Genomic DNA, 20425 nt, shown 5'->3' on the forward strand with positions numbered 1-20425 from the left:
TGGTTATTGGGTCGTCGTGGGTTCAGCTCGAGATAGTGAATCCTAGACCTTCTCCCACACATTCAACTCGAGTGAGTGAATGGGCTAAGGCGAAGGTTGTGCTTAATTGCTGCAACTCGGTGTTCGAGAGAAATCGAGTTGATTCCGAGTAAGTTGTTCGAGAGAAAATTTACCCCCACTAAAGTCTAGCTTAGTTACAAATGTTCAGCGATTTACTATCAATAGCATTTACCCGATTGTTTATTTTATCCCATATTCCTATCACATCCCAAGAATTCCATCTCCCTATTTTACATCTTTATATTTTGTTGTTTTTGTTTCTTAGTTGCATACAAACCCCCCATTGATAATTGAAATTCATGTCACCTTTATATTTAGTATGTTTTTATTCATAAATATTTATAGCTATGATTGATTAGAACTAAATTTTACTTTTCTATTTGATTCTCGACTACTAACCGCTCCCTGTGGGAACGATCCCAACCCTTGGTTGGGTTATATTACTACTTGCGATCGTTGGCACTTGAACTGGAATTAGTGTCCTGATACGTGAAGTCAAAATGGCGCCGCTGCCGGGGAGTGGTGGTAGTTGAGAATATTTAGTTAAGTAGTATTTTTGTTCTTGTAAATTATAGTGATACTTACTTAATATTTAGTTTTGTTTTTGCTTGTTTTTGTTGAAAACAGGAAGTATGAGCGTAAATGCAGCAATGGCAGCCAAGTAGGCCATCAAGATGACATCGGAAACCTCAACGATGTCAACGAGCCTCATGCTAACGAATCCCATCTCATGGGAGGTATTGGTGCCATTCGCTTACCTCCAGCCGAAGGGAATGCAGTGTTCCACATCACGAGCACTATGTTGGAACTCTTGCAACTTAAGGGACTTTTCAGCGGATTGGCCCATGAGAATCCTCATAAGCATCTTCTAAACTTCGTGGATGTATGCGGACCATTCTCCTTCAAGAACATCTCTCAAGAGTCGGTCCGGTTGAGGTTGTTCCTAATCTCGTTGATGGATGAAGCGTGGAAGTGGCTGACTGAATTTCCACGTGCATCAATTACTTCGTAGGAGGTGTTGGTCACCGCATTTCTAGTGCGATTTTCCCTCCCTCGAAGATGATGACTCTTCGGGACATCATTCAAAGCTTCAAGAGTCTAGAAGGCGAGCCTATCCACTAAATTTGGCTGCAATTCAAAAAGTTGGTGCTTCAATGCCTAACCCATGGTTTACCTTATAATGTGTTGCTGCAGTATTTTTACCGGAGTATAGATTCGGTAAATAAGGGTGTTGCTGACCAACTTTTTCCGAGAGGTTTGATGCAGCAACCTTATGTTATAGCTGCTCAGCTATTGGATGGCATGACTACCATAAACAAGGCGTGGTATACCCGTGAAGACCAGGTCTCCCCTCTCACGTTCAAGTTAACTAAAGAACAAATAGAAAAGGACCAAGAGAGGGACCAAAACATGGCCAAGAACATGACACAACTTGATATATTGTTTTTTAAAATGTCATGAGAGTTGGTGCTCGAAGTGTCAACGTTGTGGTGTCGGGTGTGTTAACCCAGATGAGTCCAAGTTTGAAGCCTTGTATAATGAAGAGGTAAATTTCCTAGCCAACCAAGGTGGTGGCTATCGTTCAAACTACTCGAGGCAGGGTGGTAACCAAGGTTGGGGTAGGGATAAAGGTTGGAAAGATCGAAATCGTGAATGGAGGGACTGTAATCCAAATTGGAAGAATGTGGAGAAGGATAGGTATGTGCCTCCCCACGAGCGCCAAAAGCCAAAAGATTCAGAATGTGGTCGGTATGAGGATATGCTTTCTCGAATCCTCAACAAAATTGAAGGGTCAGACAAGATTTTAAAGGAAATGAAAGAAGATGTGTCTACCCTTAGCCAGGCCATTCAGTGTCGATCAAACAGTTGGAGACCCAAATGGGTCATATATCGTCTTATCTCAACCCGAGATAGCAGAGGGTTGCCTAGTGATACTATGGCTAACCCTAAGAATGAGGTTTAAAAATGGACTCGGATCGTGCCACGATGTTAACTAAGGCGATGTTTGGGAGTCAACCCAAAACCCTTTTTATTGCTCTTTGTTTGTTTGTAAAATAATGGTGTGTTGGTTGTGCAGGTTGAAGTGTTGAAAGTGTTATGGAAGAAGGAGATTGGCGAGCAAAATGGTCTAGTCGGCGTATCGCCGATAAGGTCGGCGACCCCGACTCAGACCTCCGTTGGACTCAAGATAACTTTAAGGTAGAGTTTGTAAAACTCGGTGTGCCCAAGAACTTATTGGCGAGTCGCCAACCAAGTCGACGATCCCGATTCTTATCACCGTTTGAGCTCTTAATTTGACTGGGGGTTCTGTAAAACTCGGTAATGTAAGTGATTTCTCAACGTGACGCTGAATGGTTTGGCGATCACGACTAATGTCGCCGAATGGGCAAGAACTGGACGGTTTTTGAAGCCCTTTTAAATTCTCAAAACTCTTTCACTTTTATGCGTTCTCATTTTTCCAACCTCACACCTGCACATTATTTCCAATATTTTTGCATTATCTAAGTGTGTTAGTTCTCAATTTGTGCTCGGAACTTGGATTACATTACTGCCTAGCGATTCAAATTCTCGCTTAATCAACATTTAAGGTTGTTTTTTCCGATCCCCAAGTTATTTTTGATGTTTTGAACTCTTATGCAAGTGATCTGATTATATTGTCGTGTGCTGAGCCTCTCTGATAGGATTAAAATTGTTTGAATGCTTATTTTTAATTTGAAAACATTACCCATATTGCTCTAAATATTGAAACCCTATAATTTGTTGCATTGGATTATGTTCAATCTTGTGGGGTTGTGCTCGTATGATATGGGTCTTGTTTGTATTTGAGCAACGCATTGTTTGATTTTGTTTTCAGAGGTCACGGGGTCGAGTTCGAGAAGTTGGGTTGAAAGTAGGCATGTTGGGTCATTTGGCGAGCTATGTCGAGCTCGCCGAACCACTTGAAGGTTCACCTAATTTCCCCATTTTTCCCTTAAATTCATGCTATACCTGTTGTTTGGCGCTGTAACTTTCGGCGATAAGGTTGGGTCGCCGAAACGATTTGGCGACTCACCGACCGGTTCGACGAGTCTGCCTGCAACTGATTTTCATTGCTTTTGTTCGAATCTTTTCTAAATTTGTCTCGAAGCTTTGCAGACATGGCTAGACCAAAAGTTGCTGGGAAAATCATGCCACCCCGAAGGATTAGAGCACTGAATTTTAAAATGACTGAAGAGAGGTCGAATCTTCCAAAGAAGGGCAATCAAAAACACCCATCTAGAGATAAAAGCAAGGGCAAGAGGCCTACTCCCCAAGACACCTCTGTCCCTTCATGGGCCCGGGGACTTTTCTCAGCTGTATGGAGATTTTTGGCGGATACACCCGTGGCAGTCCCTGAAGATTCTGGTGCTATGGTTCCTTTCACGATGACTACGGGCACTGATGCCCAAATCCAGACCGATGCACCGGACACAGATGGAGCAACTGAGTAGACATGATCCCCTCTTTACCTCCCTCTCTGTCTCACTTTATTTTTAATTTTGGATAATTTTGTTTGCATTTGAGGACAAATACTTTTAATTGTGGTGGGGTGAGGCCCACCTTTCCTTTGTGATTGATATTTTGTGTATATATTGGGCTTTGAGGTTAAATTGTGTTAGATACTGCTTTTTGTGGAATGTTTGAGCTTGTGGCTCCTTGCTTTTAATTGTATATGATTTTTGTCCCTTCCGAATTTTTTTTTGCCACCTCTTGTATATGCGGAATGTGGTTGTTTTCTTGTAAATTTGAGTATCGATTTTGATCAATATCGATAACTTGAATAGTGCTCATAATCGAACATAAATGAATGCGCGGCTACGACGAGGCCAATTGAAGTTGCATAGACAATATGTGGACTCTTTGCATTTCGTTGTGACTGGCCAATTATCAAATTGAGTCTCACGTAATGAACATTGCACACTAGCGAAAGTATGGAGTCTTGTTTGACTTTGGTGTCGAATGCCGTGTGTGATTAGCTTACCGTGAACCATGCATGACGACACCTAGAATTTTCCCCGTTAGTCCGGTTGACTAAGTGATACAATTTCTTGAAATGATCTTAGGCAACTTTAAAGAGTGTGAACCAATTTGAATTATACCTCTTTTGTGACTTACCTTATGAGTGTGTTAACCTCTTTTGAGCACCCTTTGAGCCTAAACCTTTTCTTGGAAGAAACTTGATAACTATGCTACCTTTTATTGACCCATTACCCATAATCCTCATGATTTGTGGTCTATTTGAATAGCCAACTTAGGCCAAAAGACTAAGTTGGGGTGTGGTCAAAAGCGAAGGCAAATCAAGTAAATGCAAAGAAGTACCTTGTGTCCATGTTTTGTGAAAAATGGAACCACTCCATATAAAAAAAAGAGAAAAAAAAGAAAAAAAAGAAAAAGTTGTGAAATAAAGTTGTGGAAATACAAAGAAAATGGGGTTCCCCAATGGCTCATGGAAGTTGAATAACAGGTGACTTTTGAGCTTGAATGAAATTGATAAAGAAAAGGAAAGAAGGTGTTGTTCACATCACATTTCATGAGAATTTTTTAGCCTATAAGCCTAAATGACCATACCATTACACTCAGCCCCATTACAAGCTTTGAAAAGTCCTTTTTCATCTTGAATGAGCTAAAGCAAAAATCTATTGGAAAATAAGGGCAAATCTATGGGTGAAATCGTGCATTGTGTTTATCTTTTTTAGTGTGAGTGTTGATCTTGATTCCGAAACTTTAATTGATTGAACCATTGGGTGAATATGGAATTATTATTTTTGTGAGGGTATTTTATTTCCTTTGTTGAGCTTGAATGTGTATTTGAAGCAAGTACAATGAGCTTGAGATTCTTTGATAATGGTGAGTCACAACTTGAAACTTTGATTACACAATAGATCTTTGCATGAGTAAGTTGAGACTTTTTGTGTGCATTCATGATTGAGTCTTGTGTAGCACTGTTTGAGGCATCCTTTTTGAACTGATGAACTTGAGTTTTACTTGAGGACATGCAAAAGTTTAAGTTGGGGGTGTTGATGAGTCCACAAATTGGACTCATTTAGGGATTTATTTTAAGGGATTTTAGTGTCCTCAAATGCATATTTTGTCTCAATAACTGATGTAAATCCTTGAGTTTCAGGTATTTGGAGTTAAAGACAAAGCATGGACACTATGGAGCAAAAAAGAACAAGGCCTGAGGATCACCTAATGCATTAGGTGAGTCGCCGAATGGCCGTAACCTCTCCCAAAGTTCTTGTGTGCTGAGCCCTGAAGGAAAAGATAAAGTTGGCGATGAAAGGGAGCTGTCGGCGCGTCGCCGAACAGTTCCGCAAAGCAACACCGTATCTCCCAATGATTCAAAATGCGAAGATGCTAAAGGTAAAAGTTGAAAGGCAATGAACCAGACCAAATGGGGGATCGTCGAGTCCATCGACGACCCCAACTAACTACGCCGAGTGGTCCTTCGTAGCACAAATTTTTGAAAACTATAAATACCAATTTAAATCTGTAGCTTAGTATCAAGTTGTAGCGAATTATTACTGATTTTTAGAATATCTTCAGTTTTAGTTCTTAGAGTTTTTAAGAGACATTGTTCTTGAACTTGAAGGTTTTGAAGGTTTTCAACTCCAAGAAATTGGAAGTGGGTCTTGAAGAATCTTCATCCGTGATGTGTTTAAAGACATTATTTATCGTACCCATTTGATGGAAACACTTTTTGGTATCGATTTCTATCTCTTTGCTAAAACCCCAATTCTTGGGGTGTTATTATGTGAATATGGGTTGAATTTACTGTTGGGTATTGCTCATTGTTAGTCTATTTGCTGTTTTAAATGTGATTTCGTTTAGTAGTTGTGTTTGAACTTAATGGGATTGTAGTTATAAATACGATTTCATCTTAGTTGTTTTTGGCCTGCTCGATAGAGAGGTTTTAAAACCAAAACTACTAAATCGATAGCCTGTGGTTATTGGGTCATCGTGGGTTCAGCTCGAGAGAGTGAATCCTAGACCTTCTCCCACACATTCAGATCGAGTGAGTGAATGGGCTAAGGCGAAGGTTGTGCTTAATTGTTGCAACTCGGTGTTCGAGAGAAACCGAGTTGATTCGTGGTAAGTTGTTCGAGAGAAAATTTACCCCCACTAAAGTCTAGCTTAGTTACAAATGTTCAGCGATTTACTATCAATAGCATTTACCCGATTGTTTATTTTATCCCATATTCCTGTCACATCCCAAGAATTCCATCTCCCTATTTCGCATCTTTTTATTTTTGTTGTTTTTGTTTCTTAGTTGCATACAAACCCCCCATTGATAATTTACATTCATGTCACCTTTAGATTTAGTATGTTTTTATTCGTAAATATTTATAGCTATAATTGATTAGAACTAAATTTTACTTTTCTATTTGATTCTCGACTACTAACCGCTCCCTGTGGGAACGATCCCAACCCTTGGTTGGGTTATATTACTACTCGCGATCGTTGGCACTTGAACTGGAATTAGTGTCCTGATACGTGAAGTCACTACTCAATACGTAAGTTCATGAATTCTTCTTCTAAAAACATGAATTGTGTTCTTTTATTCATGAGTAGTTAAATCCACAACTAAGGTTGTGGGAACCATGAGCGATTAACAACGTATGAATTGTAACTAAGTAATTCTTGGCTAATGTTGATTCATGCATTGGTGATTTTTTCGTTTAGAAGTCTTTTTAACGAGTGCACGCGTTAGAACTTGCCTTGTTGCTACTTGCCAGACCAAGGAGGTAGTTAATAAGAAAAGAATTATCAACACAAATTTAGTGTGATACTATCTAATTGTCTAATGTCAATTAGTGCGACGTTGAAAACTAAGCCATACATTGATGTGATGTCTAATCTGAGGTAAAGGTAAGGGTTAGTAAATTATACAATCACTTAGGGATTCATATCTTACCACTTTGCATGTGATACCCTAGGAAATGATTACTATTATTACGATTACCATGTTATGAGCTTATAGGGAACACATACACTCTAGTTTCTCTCTCTCATTAATAACAACAAAGTTCGAATCTTGCTCACTTGTTATTTAACGACATTCAGTTATTTGTTTCACAAATCCCCCCCCCCTTTAATTACTTGTTTTCGGAAGTAGTTTGGCTAAACAAAAATAATCGTGAGTTAAGTTTAAGTCTAGATGATATCCTCGTGGGATCGACCCCAATCTACAAGTTGGGTTCTTTATTTGACAACGATCGCTTATGCTTCTTTAGGGAGGTGTAATTTTAGCGTATCAAATTTTGGCGTTGTTGCCGGGGAATAAAGCTTTTAGATTACATTTAACTACATTATTGAACTTTAGTCTATTATTTCCTAATTTTACTTTTTCTTTTGTTTTTGTTCTCTACAGGTTTCTACTCTAGTGTATGCCAAGTACACGGAGTCGAGGCGAACCATTGATACCGTACGATCCTGAACTAAGCAAGACTTTGAGAAAAATGGCTAATCTTGGGATCCATAATAATCCGGTCATTGAGGAGCTTGAGGATCAAGTGAATAATGAGAATTCTCAGGTTCGTGGTGGTAATCTACTAGGTGATGCAGTGAGGGTGCAAAATGCACCAGAACCAAGGTTGCAACATAACTACAGGGTCAACTTCAATGGAGTTGAATCAGAAAGACCCATTGTTCTCCCTCCTCTACCTGCAGGGCATACATTTGTGGTGACAAGCAGTTTGATGCAGATGCTTACAACGAGGGGGTTGTTTTCTAGTATGGCTTCGGAAGATCTGCATGGGCACATGGCCAAGTTGAGGAGTGTTTACAAGAGTTGTGTGGGGAGACCGAAATTAGATATGGATGTCATAGGGTTGAGAGTCTTCCCTCTATCATTAATCGGTGATGCTGCAGTGTGGTTTTCTGAGCTTCCATTTAACTCAATTCATATATGGGACCAGTTGCATAAAGTATTCATGGAAAAGTACTTCCCATTATCTAAGAAGCTAAACTACAAAGATAAACTCAACAACTTCGTGGCACTATTTGGAGAGTTTGTGAGTAGTTCGTGGGACAGGTTCACTGCATTCATAAGAAGTGTTCAAACCACCGCATCGACGACGAGTCACTGAAGGAGTACTTCTACAGAGGTCAGGATGATAATGGTAAAGTTGTGCTTGATACTATCGCTGGAGGATCATATGGTGAGTGCACTTTTGAGGAGATCGCTAAGAAACTTGAAAAAAAATTCCCGAAACAATAAGGCATGGAGCACTAGGAAATCTGATACTGGCAGGAGCACATTTGCAATTCAGGCTGCACCTAGTCAATTCGCTGATGAGATTCGTGAAGAGATGGCGCAAATACGGACATAATTGGGTTTGGTACTAAAGCATGTGACCGGAGGTGCAGAAAAGGTAAATGCGGTGAACTATCTGGCAAGACCACCACCACCAGAGAAGGAGTGCTAATATGAGAAAGATGTGTATTTGGTGAATGATCAGACGGGGGGTTTTTCGAGCCAACGCCCAAGGTTCCAACTCGGATAATTGGCGCCAAGGGCAAAGAAACCAAGGTCGGAACTATGGGAACTACAATCGAGATGGTAACTATGTCCGGGATGGGAACTACAATCGTGATAGCAACTACAAACGGAACAACTATGGTAACAGGAATGATAGAGTTAGGCCCTATATTCCACTTAGGAACAGAGATTCTAGTAATAGAGAAGCTGGGGGTAGTATGTCTCATATTGAGGATATGATGCAAAAGATGATAAAGCGGTTTGATTCGACTGATGATAATGTGAAGGATATGCGAAACGACTTGTCTGGAATCGGTCAAAAAGTTGATGCCCATGCAGTGTCGATCAAGCAACTCGAGCATCAGTTTAATCAGTTGTCCACTACTATGAATCCATGACAGCCCGGAACTTATCCCAGCAACACCATCCAAAATCCGAAAAATGATGGGCATTGTATGGAGGTCACTACTCGTGGGGGTAAGCAAACCATTGATCCACCTATGCCGTCTAAGGTTGAAATTATGGTAGAGAATGATGATGATGATGATGAGATTGATGTTACTGGAGAGTCCAAGAATGCTACAGAGAAAGAAGCGGAAGTGACTCAGAAAGTGGTTCCTATTCCTAGACCGCCCGCGCCACCGCCATTCCCACAAAGATTGGTAAAGAAGACCGAAAAAGGGAAATACCACAGGTTTATCACTATGTTGAAATAGCTTTCTGTCAATGTGCCATTGATAGAAGCTTTGGAGCAAATGTCTGGGTATGCGAAGTTTATGAAGGATTTGGTGACCAAAAAGAGGGTCGTCAGTTTGAGAACAATGAAAGGTTGCAACATTGCAGTGTTATTGCTACTAGGTCACTTGTGCAGAAGAAGGAGGATCCTGGAGCCTTTATTATTCCTTGCACCATCGGGTTGTTGCATTTTGCGAAGGCGTTGTGTGATTTGGGTGCTATCATTAATCTGATGCCATTGTCTATTTACAAGAAGTTGGGTTTAGGGGCTCCAAAATCGATTGCGATGCGATTACTTATGGCTGATAGAACTGTGAAGAGGCCCATTGGTGTTCTCCAAGATGTACTTATGAAAGTGGAGTCGTTTATTTTTTCAGCGGATTTTGTGATACTTGATTGTGAGGTTGATTTTGAGGTCCCCATCATCCTTGGGAGACCATTCCTTGCTACTGGGTGCGCCTTGGTCGATATAGAGAGAGGGCAGATGAAGTTCCGATTGAATAGGGAATAGGTAACTTTTAATATCTGTAGGTCCATGAAGCAGGAAAGTGATCTCAAGTCAGTGTCTGTGGTGAATCATATTGTGGAGCGAGGTTCTGATGTGCCTATTGAAGAGCGGTTGGGTGTTGATGCACTTGCAGTGGTAATGATGAATTTTGAGAATGATGGTATTGAAGACTATGATGAGTTGGTTGCCGCACTTGATAGGTTCAAATTCCATTCCAAATCGAAGAAATTGGAGTTAGATATGAAGAATCGCAACTCTCCACCCGCAAAACCATTTGTTGAAGAGGCTCTAAAATTGGAGCTTAAGGCTCTACCATCACATTTGAGGTATGTATTCTTGGGGAGAGATGGTACTTTACCGGTCATCATTGCGGCCGATTTGAATGCAGAACAAGTTGAGGCATTGATCTCTGTGTTGAAGAGGTTCAAGCGGGCAATTGGTTGGACTATTGCGGACATTATTGGGATTCCTCCAAGAATTTGTTCTCATAAAATCCAATTCATGCCGGACTATAATCCTAGTATCGAGCACCAAAAGAGACTAAATCTGCCTATGCAAGAGGTAGTGAAAAAGGAAATCATCAAGTGGTTGGATGCTGGAGTTATTTATCCCATTGCTGATAATAGTTGGGTGTGTCATGATCAATGTGTGCCCAAGAAGGGAGGAATCACCGTGGTTCCAAACGCTAAGAATGAACTTATTCCAATGAGGCCGGTGACTTGTTGGAGAGTGTGCATGCACTACCGTAAGCTAAATGCATGGACAGAAAAAGATCACTTCCCTATGCCATTCATGGATCCGATGTTGGATCGTCTTGCTGGTAAGGGTTGGTATTATTTTCTAGATGGGTATTCGGGATACAATCAAATCTCCATAGCTCCGGAAGACCAAGATAAGACCACATTCACTTGCCCTTATGGGACTTTTGCCTTCAAACGAATGTCATTTTGGTTGTGTAATGCTCCAGCGACTTTCCAGTGTTGTATGATGTTGATATTTTCAGACATCGTAGAGAACACTATTGAGGTATTTATGGATGATTTCTCGGTGGTAAGTGACTCGTTTGATCATTGTTTCAATAATCTGGCCGAGGTACTAAAACGTTGTGAGGAGTGAAATCTTGTGCTCAATTGGAAAAAGTGTCACTTCATGGGGAAAAAGGGGATCATTCTGGGTCATCGGATTTCTGAGAAGGGTATTGAGGTTGATAGAGCTAAAGTTGAGATAATAGAAAAGCTTCCACCACCTATCTCTGTTAAAGGTGTTAGAAGTTTTCTTGGGCATGCAAGTTTTATAGGAGGTTTATCAAGGATTTCTCCAAAATTGCACACCCATTGTGCAAACTGCTCGAAAAAGAGTGTAAATTTGATTTTGATGATGCTTGTCTGGGAGCATTTGGAGAGTTGAAAGCAAAGCTAGTTTCTGCACCTATCATTATTTCACCGGATTGGGGGTAACCATTTGAAGTGATGTGTGATGCGAGTGGAGTGCCGCTTGGTGTGGTATTGGGATAGAGGCGAGAGAATATTCTTCATCCTATTTACTATGCCAACAAAGCTCTAAATGTGGCTCAAAATAACTATACAGTGACTGAACAGGAACTCCTTGCAGAGGTTTTCGCATTCAAGAAATTTCGATCCTACTTGCTTGGTACTAAGGTCATAGTATTTACTGACCATTCTGCATTGAGGTATCTGATGGCTAAAAAGGATGCAAAACCAAGGTTGATTAGATGGGTATTGTTGCGGCAAGAGTTCGATTTTGAGGTGAAAGATAGAAAGGGGACAAAAAATCATGTTGCCGATCATTTGTCCAGATTAGAGGAGGAAGCTATGCGCAAGCTAGGAGATGGGGCTGGAATTAATGATGTTTTTTTCCAGACGAACAGGTATTGGCTGCTTCTCATGATCTTATTCCTTGGTTCGCAGACTTTGCTAACTACTTGGCAAGTGATCTGGTTCCATCGGATTTATCATTTCACCAAAGGGAAAAGTTTATGCATGATGTTAAGAAGTTCTTTTGGGATGAGCCATATTTGTTCCGTAATTGTGCTTATGGGATTATTCGTCGCTGTGTGCCCAAGGTTGAGATGATAAGTATACTAGAGGAGTGTCACTCTTCGCCTATTCGTGGGCATCATAGTGGTATTCGGACTGCGTATAAGATTTTGCAGTCTGGGTATTACTGGCCTACCATCCACCAAGATGCCCATGATTTCGCCAAGTCTTGTGATTGTTGCCAAAGAAAATAAGGAATTTCAAAAAGGCAAGAGCTACCTATGAATCCGATATTGGTTATTGAGTTATTTGATGTATGGGGCATTGATTTTATGGGTCCATTTGTGAGTTCACATGGGATGAAGTATATTCTAGTTGTAGTTGATTATGTGTCGAAATGGGTGGAAGCAATTGCGCTTTCAAACAATGAAGGTAAAAGTGTCACCTCATTCCTGAAAAAGAATGTCTTCTCTAGATTTGGTACATCTAGGGCGATTATCAGCGATGGAGGTTCCCACTTTTGAAATAAATTTTTCAAGGCGTTGCTAGAGAAATATGGAGTACGTCATAATGTAGCCACTCCTTACCATCTGCAGTCTAGTGGGCAAGTTGAAGTGTCCAACAGAGAGATCAAGAAAATTCTTGCTAAGACTGTGAATGCAAATATAACCGATTGGTCAAGGAGGCTTCATGATGCTCTATGGGTCTATCGCACCGTATTCAAGACTCCCATAGGTATGTCCCCCTACCAACTTGTATATGGGAAGTCTTGCCATTTGCCGGTAGAACTAGAGCATAAGGCTATGTGGGCGCTAAAAAGTTGAATTTGGATTGGGGCACCGCATCGAGTCAAAGAGTGAATGACATGAATGAGCTTGATGAGTTTCGCCTAAAAGCTTATGATAGTTCAGTCTTGTACAAAGAAAAGATGAAGAAGTATCATGATCAAAAGATTGAAAAGCGTGAATTTGTTGTGGGTGATCTGGTGCTTCTATTCAATTCAAGGTTGCACTTGTTTTCTGGCAAGCTCAAGTCTAAGTGGACCGGGCCTTTCATAGTCACTCAAGTGTTCCCACATGGAGTGGTCGAGCTCGAGAACAAGGAGGGTACAAGGTTCAAGGTGAACAGGCAAAGGATCAAGGTCTATATGGGGAAAGAAAAGAGTGTGCAAGAAGTGGTGGAGGCCTACTACCTTGATGAAGTCTGAGTAATCAAAGGGCCTGCGTCGTGCCACGACGTTAAATTAAGCGCTGCTTGGGAGGCAACCCAAGATGTACAATCTAGCCAACTATAGGTTTTTCTTTTCGATTTAGGAGTTTTCTTTGTTTATTTGAATTTTTGTATTCCTTTAGATAGGTGTTTTATTTTTGTTATTAGTGTTGGCTAGATATAACATACGGTCCGTGTCTAAAAAGTGTCCAGAAAATGTAAAAAGAAAAACCTCATGGTTGCTACATGAGCAGGGACGAACAACTGAATCTGCAGAAAATAGGTCGTGCAGAGGTCTACGGACCCCATCGACGGTCTGTGGGTCCATCCATGGATCGTGAATGGTGTCCATAGACCCCAGGTAAGTCCTCAAAATTTCTAAGTGTAAGAGTGACCTACGGAATAAACTTACGGTCTGTAGGTCGACCCACGGCCCGTAGATGGGGTTTTGTGGGTCCAAATTAGGGTTTCTAGAGACTCGACCCAGACCCTCCTTTTAATAAAAATCCCTCATTTCAAATACACCCTCTATTACCCAAATTCCCTCTTAACCGTTTCTAACCCCTCCAAATCCCAAAACTCCCTCATTAACTCCCCAAATCACTCTCCTCTCCCATACATATCGTCTCATCCCCCATAATTCTCTTTTTCCTCTCCCAAAATCACTAATTCTCCCTTCACAAAATAATTCTCGGTCCGAGTTCGGTGTCAAAAGGCTAGAAAAAGTCTAAGGAGTTCATTGCATCACACACTCACCCACTTCGCTTGCTTGAAAGGTAAAAAGACTTCACCCTAACTTTAAATTCACTATTCATTGTTGTATTATGAAGTCACAAAGTTGGAACTTGACCTTGGGTTGTTAGGAATGATAATTGTAGCGTTAAATATTGAATTGTATGTTAGAATAACCCTTGGTATGATGGTATGTGAGTGTGTAGTTTCTTAAAACTAACTGAATCAGAGTAAAAGGTCTAAATGGAAGTTTCGACTTAGGGTTCCTAGTTTGGTATGTTAAAAATTCAAAATTGTGAGCAATCGGAACTCTAAGGATGACAAACTATCATATATTGTGTTGAAATGCATGATTAGACTAAGGTTGCTTGTTTGATTTGTTGCAAAAATGGGTACAAAAATGAGGATGCATGATACCTGGCACAGACCTGACCCACGAGACCCCGTCCACGGACCGTAGGTCAACCTACGGACTGTAGGTCGGGTCCGTGGGTCTGTTGCATATGAAATTATCATTAGTCGAACCATAGAGGTGGACTAGGGTCCGTCGTTCCATCGACGGACAGTTCTACACAACCGTGGTTCACATCAGAGACCCAGCTTCTAAGAATTCTGACCTACGAAGGGGACCCACGAGCCGTAGGTCCATATACGGACCGTAGGTGGTCACTGCTACTACTGTCCAGTATTTTTTTCAGTTTTTGTTTTGGTTCGTTCCTTGTTCTAAATTTTTTTCGAGTGTGTTATTGGTTTGTTTTGGTACTAACTAAGCCTCCACAGGTACCATGGCTCCCAAAAAAGCTCTGATTTACGCCGTGAAGGGCAAGTCGAAATCAGTTGCACCATCCTTTCGGCTGATCGATGAGGATAGGGATACGGAGACTGACCCTACATATGTCCCACCTACTACCAGGACATCCCCCACTGCACCACGCGCTACACGGAACCAAACCCGATGGGTGATTTTCGACGTGGTCACTGCTGGATCTGAGTCCACATCCGACTCCAGCTCTAATGGCACCACCGCCTCATCCTCTGAGGCTACTAGTGCGGCGGACATTCCAGTGCCACCAAACACCGATCCTGCTCTAGTTGCTGAGTAGCCCAACCGATGGTGCGTGACTGGCCAGTGGCAGATATATACAAAAATGCTCGCATGTTGACTGAGAAAGAGAGGATGGCTCGATTGGTCACCAAGGAGTGCAGGATACTCACAGGCAGCCTTCATACCATTCCCAACATCCACCAACTCTTCCAGAATCATAAGTGTGAGTTCATGGCCCGTAGCCCAGGGGCCTTCAATGAGGAGATAGTTAGGGAGTTCTATGCTTCCTACGCAACCACCCTCCGAGGTTTGATTGACAGACGGGCCAAGCTCGCTGCCCAAGCTCCACTCACGACTACACTAGTGCATAGGTTTTCTGTTGATATATCCGAGACCACCATCCGTAGGTTCCTCTATGGTCCGGGCCACACTCTGCCAATCAACACAGCCGAGTTCGACTATCGCTGGGACATTGTTCGGAGTGGGGCATTTCAGAGAAATGCATACCAGAGGGAGACTCTATTGCACTGGTTAGCCCATCACCTTGCTACAGACAAAGAGCGTGCCGAGTCGGTCAACACCCCTAACGTGGGTATCAAGAAGGCCACCCTGACTTTTGTGGCCAAATTTTTCTGGTTGTTGGTGCGGAACCGGGTGTCCCCTACTTAAGCAGACAATGTACTCACATGGGACCGTACGGTTATGGTTGCAGCCTTAGTTGCTGGGTTGGAGATGGACTTTGCCCGCATGCTAATTGCGGAGATACACAAGAGGGCCTTCAAGGCCACCACCACCTTACCCTTCCCATGCCTCATTTTCCAGCTGTGCAGGAATGCTGGAGTACCAGTTTGGCTTTGTGACAAGCTGGTGCAGTCGACCAAGACTCTAGATATCAGCCTGATTCGGGATGAGGCCAATGTAGCTGCACCTCGCAGAGAGCCGCAAGTTGAGGTGCCACCATTAGGAGCAGACTTGGTTGCTGACGTAGAGCACATGCAGGGTGAGGAGCCTGCCCTCCAACCACTACTGAGGATGCCATGGTTTCCCATTCGATGGCCGCCAGTCAGGCCCCTAGCTCTTGCAGAGCCACACCCTCATCAGGGTCTGTTACCTTGCCTCTAGCTCGTGTCCAGAAGTTGGAGGCCCAGATGGCTACCCTACTTTAGCTTGTCCGACCTTGGATGCAGCTTGCGATGGAGGAGTCCGAGGCTAGGATCGAGCAGCGGGTGGAGCACATGATGGACCAGAAGGTCCAGGCCGTTCATAAGCACCTAGATGCCTTTGAGTTGAGAGTCCTAGAGAGGCCGACCCCGACTGTTGATCTGACCATTCTCCAGAAGAAGATAGAGAACCTCCGTGCTGATATCACTGGACTTCTTGTGACACCAGAGACTGAGCCTGAGTCTGAGTCTGCCCGCATGGCACCGGTTGATAATACTGTGGTGACTGCCTTATTTAGCGATGACATGCTACCACCAGATTCTTCCTGTGCTACTGGGAAGCGTCCTCGCTCTGGTCGTACTTGTGCCATTGTTGAGGCTGAGAGAGCAAGGAAGAGGGAGCGCCAGTCGTATGAGGTGGCTCGGAGGGCTTCCATAGTTGATGAGGAGATGAGACAGCAGCGGGCCTGGGAGATAGGTACAGGCCAATCTAGCGGTGTGAGAACTACTGATGGTGCTGTAAGAGTTTATATGATCACTACTGAGGGTGCGGTGAGAGTTGATGAGAGAACTACTAAGGGTGCTGAGAGAGTAGATGGGAGAGATAATGATGGCGTTCCACATGTTGATCCAGCAGGCTCCGTGAAACCAAACCCACCCACTTCTTGAGTGGTCTTCGGCACATATACGCCACAAGTTTGCTTCACCCGATCCTTTGCTTTTAAATTTTTGTGCATGGGGACAATTGCACTTTATTTTGTTGGGGGTGGGGTAAATGGATTGTGAGTGATAGGGTGAAGTCTGAGTAACCCAGCTCATAATCCTCTCTTAGGGTTTCTTGCCTGTGTTCTTTCCTCAAGAGACTATTTAATTTCTGTTGAACCGACATGTTTAGGAATGTATGTGTAGGAGTAAATAGAAAAAAATGAAAGCATGATGGCATGAAAAGCATGAGAAAAATGATCCATGTCCAAAAATGATGAATTGTGCTAGATCTATAGTCTTGATGAGTTGAATGTGTTGGATCGCAATGTGACATGATAAGTACCGACTTGACCTCATGACTTAAGCTAAAACTTGAACTGGGTAATCTGATAATGAAACAGTGTGCCAAAGAGTGTGTGAGAAAAGTTGAATGTTCACACAGTATGTGCCAATCTAGAACTTGCCCCGTTGGTCCTGCTAAGATGATCTACGCTAGAAGTTGGGAAGTGATCATAGGCCCTTGTTCAAATTAGTCCACATAAGCCTAAAATGATCCAACCAAATGCAATTAATGTTCCTTTTGATCCAAATATTTGAGCCTAAAATAGACCATTTCTTTTGATTCACCTAACTCACCTTTCCTAAAATAATTGTTTTGGCCCCGGTCCCTCCTTAGACATGTGCATCTTGACTTAGGACAAAAGCCTAAGTTGAGGGTGGCTAATGCAAAAAGTTACCTCAATCTTGGCCCTGGTCAGACATCGGATATTGTGCACCTCAACTAATGTAAAATCCATAAGTTGAGGGTAGCTATGAAAGAGAAAATCGAAAGAAAAAAAGGGTATGAAAAGAGTTTTGTGCTAAAAAGAAAAAAAGAAAAGATAAAGGAGGATGTGACTTTGTGTAAAATAAGCAAAAAGATAATAAATAAAAGTGCAGAAAAATAAGGAAAAATAAAGTGAAAGAAAAAGAAGAAAGTGAAAAATAAGAACCACAAAGTCAAAAAGTCACATCCATGTTGAAAAGAGTCAAGGGAAAGAAAGTGAAAGGCAAGGATGTCAAAAATAGGTTGAGAAAAGAGGTAAAAAGCCAATGAAATGTCAAGGAGGGCAGAAAGTCACTAAAAAGTACCCAAATGTACCAGACCTGACCCTGAGCCTATGTTACAAGCTAAGAAAGTTCTATAGTGATCCTAGCAACTAGTTTGGAGAGTCTAAGCAGTGAAAATAAGGGCTAGCCTATGGTATTGAGCACTAACTGTACTTGAAGTCACTTCTGAGTGTGAGTGTTGAATGAATCCTAAAACTCGAAATTCATATCTTCTGTGTGAAAAATATTTAGTTTGAAGTGAGGGCACTAGTGACATTGTCGAAAAGTTGGTACCTTGATGATTGTGAAAAAGTGTATGTTGTGTTGTCTTTTGGTCGATCTTTGTCATATCTTGATCCGCATGAGTTAGCTTATTGAGTCTAAGAGAAAAGATTTGCATTGAGAAAATGGAATGGATTGAAATAGCCATGTGATTGCTTGAGTTTGTATGTCTGCTTCTACACAAGTGTCGTTTAGAGTCTTAGTGCGTCGCTTGAGGACAAACAACGAATTTAAGTTGAGGGTGTTTATATACCGTGAGTTTACGGTATTTTTAATACATTTCACTTAAGAGTTGTGTGTATAGGGACATTTTTTATTAGAATTAAATTTTATTATGTTATATTTGCAGGAAATAGGCTTGGACGAGGTTGAGAGAGATGACAGCTGAAATTCTGCGGAAGGAGCCACCCACGGAAGTGACCTACGGACCATAGGTCCAGTCACGGTCTGTCGTTAGGCTGACGTGGAATGATCCTCAGGGAAATCTGACCAAGTATGGAACTACGGAAGAGAGTGACGGAACGTAGATCGACCCACGGGCCGTCCTGCACAACCGTCGATTGATTTAGAGATTGAGAGTTCCAGTACCTGAGGAAAAGTTCTAAGTGTGGCGACCTACGGTCCGTACTGCACATCCGTCATTCGTATCTGGGAGTTGAAGGTTCCAGCCTCTGTGGAAAAAGTTCTAAGTATTAACCTACGGAAGGGACCTACGGACCATAGGTCGATCCACGATCCGTAAGTCAGTCTCGTCGATCGAAGCCGCGTCCAACAGTTTATTTCCTTATTTCGTTTTGTTTTTGTTTAGGACATGTTTTTCTATAAATAGGTATGTAAACCTCGTTTTTGGAGGTTAGACATTGTTGTTTACTTCTAGTTTTTGGTACTCTCTTGGGAATTAACTTGCAAACTTTAGCAATTTGATTTCCAGATTTCGGTTTATAAGATTTTTGCTTTGAATTTCAATTGGAGATTACAGGTTTCTTCTACACAATACGCAAGTTCATGAATTGTGTTCTTTCAAGCATGAGTAGATAAATCCACAACTAGGATTGTGGGAACCACGAGCGATTAACAACGTATGAATAGTAACTAAGTAATTCTTGACTAGTGTTGATGCATGCATTGGTTATTCTTTCGTTTAGAAGTATTTTTAACGAGTGCACGTGTTAGAACTCGCCTTGTTGCTACTTGCCGGACCAAGGAGGTAGTTAATAAGAAAATAATTATCAATAGAGATTTAGTGTGATACTATCTAATAGTCTAATGTCAATTGGTGCGAGAGTGAAAACTAAGTCATACATTGATGTGATGTCTAATCTGAGGTAAAGGTAAGGGTTAGTAAATTATACACACGTAGCTGAACTAAGGTGCGGGGTGAAATTCCCTATTTGGAGGACAAATCACTTAGGGATACATATCTTACCACTTTTCATGTGATACACTAGGAAATGATTACTATTATTAGGATTACCGCGTTATAAGCTTATGGGGAACACATACACCCTAGTTTCTCCCTCTCATTGATAACAACAAAGTTCCAATCTTGCTCACTTATTACTTAACAACATTCAACTATTTGTTTCACAAATCCCCTCCCCCCCCCCCTCCTTTAATTACTTGTTTTCGGAACTAGTTTGGCTAAACGGAAATAATCATGAGTTAAGTTTAAGTCTAGACCATATTCCTCGTGGAATCGACACCAACCTACAAGTTGGGTTCTTTATTTGACAACAATCGCTTATGCTTCTTTAGGGGGGTGTAATTTGAGAGTATAAGACTACCCGAAAAATATCAAAAATATTGATTCGTAAACGCCCGAAAAATATAAAAATCAAGAAAACGACATAAAAGCACCTCAAAAAATTCACGAACCGCACTAGTCACCTTAAAATATCTATACAAATAAAATATCAAAATTTCACATTTTTCCGTGACTGCCCGAAAAATATCGAAAAAATTACGTCGAATCGCACCAATCACCTTAGAATATCAATATGAATGAAATATCAAAATTTCACATTTTTCATGATTGCCCGATAATTATCAAAAATTTTAATTCGTAAACGTCTGAAAGTTATAAAAATCAAGGAAAAGACATAAAAACACCTCAAAAAAATCCCAAATCGCACCAGTCACCTTAGAATATCGATACGAATAAAATACCAAATTTCACAATTTTTGGTGACTGCCCGAAAAATATCAAAAAATTTACTTCGTAAACGTCCGTTAAGATATAAAAATCAAGAAAAAGACATAAAAACACCTCAAAAAATTCTTGAATCGCACCAGTCAAATTAGAATATCGATAAGAATAAAATATCAAAATTTTAATATCAAAAAATTTAATTCGTAAACGTCTGAAAAATATAAAAATCAAGATAAAGACATAAAAATACCTCA

Source organism: Solanum tuberosum, unplaced genomic scaffold (assembly GCF_000226075.1).
Source record: "Solanum tuberosum cultivar DM 1-3 516 R44 unplaced genomic scaffold, SolTub_3.0 scf00357, whole genome shotgun sequence".
In the NCBI taxonomy this organism is placed as follows: Eukaryota; Viridiplantae; Streptophyta; class Magnoliopsida; order Solanales; family Solanaceae; genus Solanum; species Solanum tuberosum.